The sequence below is a fragment of the Malaclemys terrapin genome, chromosome 4 (assembly GCF_027887155.1).
Source record: "Malaclemys terrapin pileata isolate rMalTer1 chromosome 4, rMalTer1.hap1, whole genome shotgun sequence".
NCBI classification, from domain to species: domain Eukaryota; kingdom Metazoa; phylum Chordata; order Testudines; family Emydidae; genus Malaclemys; species Malaclemys terrapin.
The window spans coordinates 1426750-1435403 of record NC_071508.1 but is presented as its reverse complement, the minus strand read 5'-3'; the positions used below and the strand labels follow the sequence as shown (position 1 = coordinate 1435403).

At 64.3% G+C, this 8654-nt stretch overlaps 1 pseudogene; it reads right to left on the bottom strand.

Annotated features, from left to right (window-relative positions):
- Positions 1-2976: 2976 nt before the first annotated feature.
- On the bottom strand, positions 2977-7301 carry LOC128835516 (zymogen granule membrane protein 16-like; annotated as a pseudogene).
- Between the last annotated feature and the right edge of the window lie 1353 nt (positions 7302-8654).

Sequence of the window (8654 nt, the reverse complement as noted above, 5' to 3'; positions counted from 1 at the left end):
AGATAGAAGAAAAATTTCTTTTTGCTAGCAGTAGAACAAGAGCTCTCCCCCCCCACTCTTAATCAATTGCCCTGTTGAATGAATGAGGTGTGGATGAGCAAGGCATGGAAGGCAGCACCTCCAGACAGCCTCAACTGTTGGAGAGGGGCTGGGAGCCAGACCCAAGAACAATAAAACGTGTCAAGTGGGCTCATTAAAGACAAGCAGACATACTAACGGCCTCGGGGTTTAAAAGCAAGCACCTTCTTTTGGAAACACCCTCTTTGCAGCATTGGGACAACACTCAAAAGAAAGCAGCACAAAGGACCAATGGACACAGACACAGAGTTTGAATCTGGTCTAGATTTGCATAAGAGGAAAGCTGCTATAAAAGTGAGGTGTCTTGCAGAGGACCCCGGGTCTCGTCTTGTCAACATGGGAGCATCGATCTGGATCGGCAGAAGCCCGGCTCCACCCCCTCCCCCATCTAACTCACCTGGCCAGTGAAGTTAAGGGGAGCAACTAATTGGTAACAACAAGACGGAGTGTGTTTGTGTGTGTGTGTGAGTGTAAGTGTAATATATTATATGCATATGATACAGTGTTAATGAATACATGTATTGCTAATAAATGTGGCGTTTTGTCTTATTCCCCCTGAAGAGATCCTGTGCAGTACTTTAAGTACAACAGTGGTGACTGTGGGAGCCCTGGAGGGCGTGTTACTCTCTGTGGCACCACAGGAGAAGGGGCAGCGACACCCCGGCTGGGAAAAGAACCGATCGCAGTGCTGGGTACGAGGTGGGATCACAGCTACACACAGACTAAACCTACATTCCCATATACCTGCCCCATGCAAATCCCAGATTATCCAGACGGGTTGATTGCTCGGTAGGGGCCTCAAAGCTCGCCCACAAAGCGCCAGGCCCCAAGCACCGTCCCGGGCCCACCGTGAGGGACTGACACCGCTGGACAATACAGTCTGTCCCTCAGTTGAAGATGGAGATCGAGGGACGGATGGGGCAGGAATGGAGGGGTGGTAATGTAAGGTAATGGATAACAGTGTTATCTTGGGGTACAGGAGGGGTTCAGGGTTCAGGAGGGGGCTCGGGGTGCCGGAGGGTTCGGGGTGCTGTCTCCGAGAGGGGACTCATCCAGGCATTCTGCGTTTCCAGGACAATGAGTAAACATCCTCCCCATACAAAGACAAAACGTGGGGGGAATGTAGTAGAAAGAAAGAGCCTGACGCTTCGGCCTGCCGGGAGGCCCGAGGCCTGAACCAAAGTCAGCAAAAGTTATGCTACGAGCAACAGCCAGGCCCTGCCAAAAGCAGATGCTTGCCGGCAAGCCAGTGTCCGGCTCACAAACTCGGCACCGGTATCGCTAGCATGGCTGAGAGGACACTGGATATGCAGCACATGAACCCCCCAACCCAGCCCATGAGAAAAGGGTTCGACAAAGTGAGGGTCAGGGGTAACTTGGCTGACACATCTGGAGTGAAAGCACAGGGGGGAACAAACACGCCGTGAAACACGCCAGACGTTTAGCCCAGGTTGTTGGGCTCCAGCGGTGACTGTTGGGAGCCGTTGCGTGAGCCCGTCGCCTGGCCGAGGGCAGGGAAAGTCCCGCCGCAGCCCGAGCTGGGCCAGCGTCACCGGCACACGTGGGTTGGCACAGGGGGCTCCGACCTTTTTACGTCCAAAGTCACTGTTTGAATTTAAGGACAACCCAGGATCTACGCCGCCCCTTCCCTGAGGCCCTGCCCCCCTCATGCCATACCCCCACCCCGTCACTCACACTCCCCCATCCTCACTCACATTCACCGCCTGGGGCAGGGGGTTCAGGGTGCAGGGGAGGTTCAGGGTGCTGGGTCCGGGGGGGGCTCTGGGCTGGGGCAGAAGGTTTGGGGTGCAGGAGGGGGTTCAGGGTTCAGGAGTGAGTTTGGGGTGCAGGAGGGGGTTCAGAGTGCAGGGGGGTTGGGGTGCTGGCTCTAGGACAGGGCTCAGAGCTGGGGGTTGGGGTGCAGGAGGGGGTTCAGAGTGCAGGGGGGTTGGGGTGCTGGCTCTGGGAGGGGGCTCAGGGCTGGGGGTTGGGTGCAGGAGGGGGCTTGGGGTGCAGGGGGGTTGGGGTGCTGGCTCTGGGAGGGGGCTCAGGGCTGGGGGTTGGGGTGCAGGAGAGGGTTCAGGGTGTAGAGGGGTTGGGATGTTGGTCATAAATCAAATTGTTATCATAATAAATGTGGCATTTTTGTCTTAACCCCTAAAACGATCCTGTATAAGTTTGTGGTATAACACCACAGGGCCAAGAGTGGGCACGATCTGTGAGTCCATGACAGAGGGTGGCCCCTTCTTGTTTTGTCCCCCAGCTAGGTCCAATGCCCAACTTGGCAATATGGGGTTGTGGCCTCCCCCCACACACACACACACAACCCGCTCTGACCCCTGGCATTGTTTTCTGGCTACCAACACTCGCTCTAACCACTAGGCCTGACCCACGCCCACCCACCTCCTCCTCAGTGACAGAATAAACAGCCCCAACTACACACCCCTGAGAATCCAAGAAACCGGAGAGCAGAATTTCATGCGTTAGAGTTTTAATTAGCACCTTGTTAGCGCAAACAGGCTGCAGTTAATCAACAACTAATTATGGTAAAGCATTGGTACCACCCTGCCCGAAGGAGAGGGTACAAGGAGGTAAACACAGCGATAGGGGTTAGCCTGCGGAACAGCCCGCCACTTGATTTTCCTGCTTCTTAATTTCATGAGATAATGTAACCCTCTCTCCCCTTGCTGCCCCCCAATCCCTCTCCCCCCTCACTGCCCCCCAAAACCACCAACCCTTCCCCAATCCTTCTCCCCCTCACTGCTCCCCAAAACCACCAACCCTCCCCCCAAGACCTCTCCCCACACTGACCCCCAAACCCACCGACTCTCCCCCAATCCCTCTCTCCTCTCGCTGCCCCCCAAAACCACCAACCCTCCCCCCATCCTTCTCTCCCCTCCCTGCTAATTAATCAACTGCTACTTCTAGTAAGGAATTGGCTTTGATCTCTGGCCTGGAAGCAAAGAAGGGAAATGGAGAAAAGCTGCCCTTAGCCTGGGGAACTCCCTGGCACTGGGACCCCGCCGTGGCGCTCTCACTCCCGTCTCCGAGGTTCAGCCCAGTGCATGGCGATGCCCGTGAGGCACGACCCGCTGTAGTGCCCTGTGATGAAGACCAGGTACTCGGTGCGGGACAGCGGGACGGCGTTGAAGGAGTTGCCGTACGGCTGGCCGAAGAAGAAGATGCGCCCCTGGTTGGTGGAGATGATGAGCTGGTAGATGTAGCTGTAATGTTTGCCCGAGATCTGCGTGATCCGCTCGCGGGGTAACAGGGTCACCTCGAGCTCCTTCCCCGTCTTGGCCCCATACAGGTCGGCCCACCGGTGCCCGAACTGGAGCTGGATGCTGGGGGGCAGAGGCATGAGAGCAGCCCCCCAAGATCTGGGAAGAGCCCCACAGATCCACCGACGCTCCCCCCATCCCTCTCTCCCCTCTCTGCCCTCAAATCCACCGACCCTCCCCCCATCCCTCTCCCCTCACTGCCCCCAAATCCACCAACCCTCCCCGCATCCCTCTCCCCTCACTGCCCCCAAATCCACCGACCCTCCCCGCATCCCTCTCCCCTCACTGCCCCCAAATCCACCGACCCTCCCCCCATCCCTCTCCCCTCACTGCCCCCAAATCCACCGACCCTCCCCTCATCCCTCTCCCCTCGCTGCCCCCAAATCCACCGACCCTCCCCCCAATCCCTCTCTCCCCTCACTGCCCCCAAATCCACCGACCCTCCCCTCATCCCCCTCTCCCCTCACTGCCCCCCAAATCCACCGACCCTCCCCCCATCCCTCTCCCCTCACTGCCCCCAAATCCACCGACCCTCCCCCCATCCTCCTCTCCCCTCACTACCCCCAAATCCACCAACCCTCCCCTCATCCCTCTCTCCCCTCACTGCCCCCCAAATCCACCGACCCTCCCCCCATCCCCCTCTCCCCTCACTGCCCCCAAATCCATCGACCCTCCCCTCATCCCTCTCCCCTCACTGCCCCCAAATCCACCAACCCTCCCCTCATCCCTCTCTCCCCTGACTACCCCTCAAACCCACCGACCCGCCCCCCAATCCCTCTCTCTTCTGACCCCCAAGCCCATTGACCCTCCCCACACCCCTCTCTACCCTGACTACCTCCCGCAGCCCCTGCCAGCCCAGCCCTGCCCCCCCCAGCTCTGCCCGTGCCCCTCACTCCCGACCCGCAGCCCCTGCCAGCCCAGCCCAGCCCCCCCACAGCTCTGCCGGTGCCCCTCACTCCCGACCCGCAGCCCCTGCCAGCCCAGCCCTGCCCCCCCCAGCTCTGCCCGTGCCCCTCACTCCCGACCCGCAGCCCCTGCTAGCCCAGCCCTGCCCCCCCCCCCAGCTCTGCCGGTGCCCCTCACTCCCGACCCACAGCCCCTGCCAGCCCAGCCCTGCCCCCCCCCAGCTCTGCCGGTGCCCCTCACTCCCGACCCGCAGCCCCTGCCAGCCCAGCCCTGCCCCCCCCAGCTCTGCCGGTGCCCCTCACTCCCGACCCACAGCCCCTGCCAGCCCAGCCCTGCCCCCCCCCAGCTCTGCCGGTGCCCCTCACTCCCGACCCGCAGCCCCTGCTAGCCCAGCCCTGCCCCCCCGCAGCTCTGCCGGTGCCCCTCACTCCCGACCCTCCCCACAATCCTTCCCTCCACTCACTGCTCCCCAAACCCAAACCCATCCCACGCACCCGCTGATGTAGCTGTTACAATGCTCCCAGATCCGGAAAGCCGTGATGGGGCCCCATCGGTCTGGCCCTGAGTAGGAAAACGGGGTCCCCGAGCCCGAGCCGAACTCCCCACTATACGAGTGTCGGCGCTGGCCTGGAACGAGGGAGCGAGAGAAAGAATGAGTGAAACTGGGTCAGAGCCAGGTTCATACACTCAATGGGGAGGGGCTGTGGGTCGGGAGTGAGGGGCACCGGCAGAGCTGCGGGGGGCAGGGCAGGGCTAGCAGGGGCTGCGGGTCGGGAGTGAGGGGCACTGGCAGAGCTGGGGGGGGCAGGGCTGGGCTGGCAGGGGGTTTCGGGTCGGGAGTGAGGGGCACCGGCAGAGCTGGGGGGGCAGGGCTGGGCTGGCAGGGGCTGCGGGTCGGGAGTGAGGGGCGCCGGCAGAGCTGGGGGGGGCAGAGCTGGGGGGGCGGGAGCTGCGGGGCGGGAGTGAGGGGCACCGGCAGAGCTGGGGAGGGCAGAGCTGGGGGGGAGGGGGCTGCGGGGCGGGAGTGAGGGGCGCCGGCAGAGCAGGGGGGTTCGGGGGCTGCGGGGCGGGGGTGAGGGGCGCCGGCAGAGCTCGGGGGGGCAGGGGCTGCGGGGCGGGAGTGAGGGGCGCCGGCAGAGCTCGGGGGGGCGGGGGCTGCGGGGCGGGAGTGAGGGGCGCCGGCAGAGCTCGGGGGGGCGGGGGCTGCGGGGCGGGAGTGAGGGGCGCTGGCAGAGCTCGGGGGGGGCAGGGCTGGGCTGGCAGGGGCTGCGGGGCGGGAGTGAGGGGCGCTGGCAGAGCTCGGGGGGGCGGGGGCTGCGGGGCGGGAGTGAGGGGCGCCGGCAGAGCTCGGGGGGGCGGAGGCTGCGGGGCGGGGGTGAGGGGCGCTGGCAGAGCTCGGGGGGGCAGAGCTGGGGGGGCGGGGGCTGCGGGGCGGGAGTGAGGGGCGCCGGCAGAGCTCGGGGGGGCGGGGGCTGCGGGGCGGGGGTGAGGGGCGCTGGCAGAGCTCGGGGGGGCAGAGCTGGGGGGGCGGGGGCTGCGGGGCGGGAGTGAGGGGCGCCGGCAGAGCTCGGGGGGGCGGGGGCTGCGGGGCGGGGGTGAGGGGCGCCGGCAGAGCTCGGGGGGGCGGGGGCTGCGGGGCGGGAGTGAGGGGCGCCGGCAGAGCTCGGGGGGGCGGGGGCTGCGGGGCGGGGGTGAGGGGCGCCGGCAGAGCTCGGGGGGGCGGGGGCTGCGGGGCGGGGGTGAGGGGCGCCGGCAGAGCTCGGGGGGGCGGGGGCTGCGGGGCGGGGGTGAGGGGCGCCGGCAGAGCTCGGGGAGGCGGGGGCTGCGGGGCGGGGGTGAGGGGCGCCGGCAGAGCTCGGGGGGGGCGGGGGCTGCGGGGCGGGGGTGAGGGGCGCCGGCAGAGCTCGGGGGGGGCGGGGGCTGCGGGGCGGGGGTGAGGGGCGCCGGCAGAGCTCGGGGGGGCGGGGGCTGCGGGGCGGGGGGTGAGGGGCGCCGGCAGAGCTCGGGGGGGCGGGGGCTGCGGGGCGGGGGTGAGGGGCGCCGGCAGAGCTCGGGGGGGCGGGGGCTGCGGGGCGGGGGTGAGGGGCGCCGGCAGAGCTCGGGGGGGCGGGGGCTGCGGGGCGGGGGTGAGGGGCGCCGGCAGAGCTCGGGGGGGGCGGGGGCTGCGGGGCGGGGGTGAGGGGCGCTGGCAGAGCTCGGGGGGGGCGGGGGCTGCGGGGCGGGGGTGAGGGGCGCCGGCAGAGCTGGGGGTTGGTTCTACTCACGTTCCTTTTCCCCGGCCGAGTCTCCCAGGAGCAGGAGGGTCACGCCGAGGATTTGCAGCAGCAGCATCCTGTGTGGGAGCCGGCGACAGGCTGAGCGCCCGGATCTCACCCCCCGCCCTGGGGCCTGCACCCTCTCAGGTGTGTCCCAGGCGGTTTCTCCCCCCGGGGTGGGTGCTGGCCCCACACCCGTCCAGGCAGGATGCCCGGGGCTGAGAGGAGCCCGTTACCCTGCCCGGCGCCAGCTCACGGCTCTCCTGTCCCAGCCCCGCTGAGCGCTGACGCTAGAGCCAGGCAGCTGGCAGCAGAAAGCGGCCGCAGGGATGGAGCCGGGCCCCGCTCTGGGTGCAGGAGGGAACCCCTGGGAGAGGCGCAGGATACGGCTCAGGGAAAGGCCGAGCGGATCTGGAACGGTTCAGCTCTCGGCTGCCGGTGGGAGGGTCCCCAAGCGCCTCCCCCAAAACCTCCGGAGACATGGCCAGGAAGCCGGCAGCCGAGAGGGGCCGCCGGGACTGAGCCGGGCCGTGGCTGGGAACACGCTGGAGGCCGCCTGCGCCCTGGGAGGGGGAACCCCCCACGAGGTGCCCGAGGCTCCCCCCGCCCGGCGGACTCACGTGAGCCGGGTGAAGAGCCGGGGATGAAACCCAACAAGGGGTGAACCCCAGAAGGTCACGGAGCCGCTGGCACCAAGACAGATCCCGCGAGGAGCCCTGGAAAGGGAACTGGGCCAGGCGCCTGGTCACCCCGTGTGCACAAGTACCGGGTGGGTGCCCATGGGGCACTGACCCCCCAGTTATCACCGGCTCAGCCCCCCCCAGCCCCGCCCATCACTGCCCCTCGGCGCTGATACCCATCGCTTGCGCCAGACCCAGAGTGACTGAGATTAGTGACTTGCGGTGTAACGGCCCCTCCGGCCCCGCGACCAACGGCCCGGCCGAAAGCTTCCCTCCACCTCGTGCTGCCTTATCTCGGGGGGAGGCTGCGAAATCACCACTCGGGAGGGTGCGGGGGGGCGTCCGTTAGCTGTGGCCACAACCACGGCTAACGAGTTCCCTCTGACACAGCAAACCCTGCACCCAGTGACCCCCCCGGGACTGGTGCCCCCCACCTACCCCCAAACCCTGCACCCAGTGACCTGTCCCCAGGGACTGGTGCCCCCCACGTACCCCCAAGCCCTGCACCCAGCAACCCCCCTGGGGACTGGTGCCCCCCCGCGCGCCCCAAACCCTGCACCCAGTGACCCGGCCCCAGGGACTGGTGCCCCCCATGTATCATAGAATATCAGGGTTGGGAGGGCCCTCAGGAGGTTATCTAGTCCAACTCCCTGCTCAAAGCAGGACCAATTCCCAGCTAAATCATCCCAGCCAGGGCTTTGTCAAGCCGGGCCTTAAAAACCTCCAAGGAAGGAGATTCCACCACCTCCCTAGGGAACCCATTCCAGTGTTTCACCACCCTCCTAGTGAAATAGTGTTTCCTAATTGTGACGTTGTGCAGTCTATATGGTTTTATAAAAACTTGATAATAAGTCAATATAATGTAACTGAGATAGTTTTAGAGAAAATACGGTAATAAGTGAATGTAAGTAACTGGGATATGCCTCATGCAAAAGGTCTCTTGTAAGGTATCATTACAAAGCTTATAATCTACTGAGTGTGATCATCTGATTTGTATAAATGTACCACTCTTGTATCTAAAACTAGAAATATAAAATGTAACTGAGGGCCTATTGTAATTGTGTAAAGTGTGGACCATTAATGATGGTTTGGAATCTTGATGACTCCCATTGTCTGCAGATGGCTGTATTTACCTGTGAGTCTTCCTGTATATGTGTGTGCTGGCAAGTGAGTAATGAAGTCTTGCAGTGACATGTGATCATGTCACCTGAACTGGAATCCATCTTTAACCTGGTGCTTTTCCAGTGAGGGGGGTGGAAACCCAGAGAGACAAAGAGTTCCCGCCTTATGCAAAAGATATATGTGACGGGTTGGATCACAGAAACCCCCTTGGGAGCTGCCACCCGATGTGCAAAGACTACCCCTGCTTCTGTTTTCCCTGCCAGCTCAGGACTCCAGCACCCTGTCTTGCTGAGCCAGACACTCCCGTCTGGCTCCAGACACAGACCCAGGGT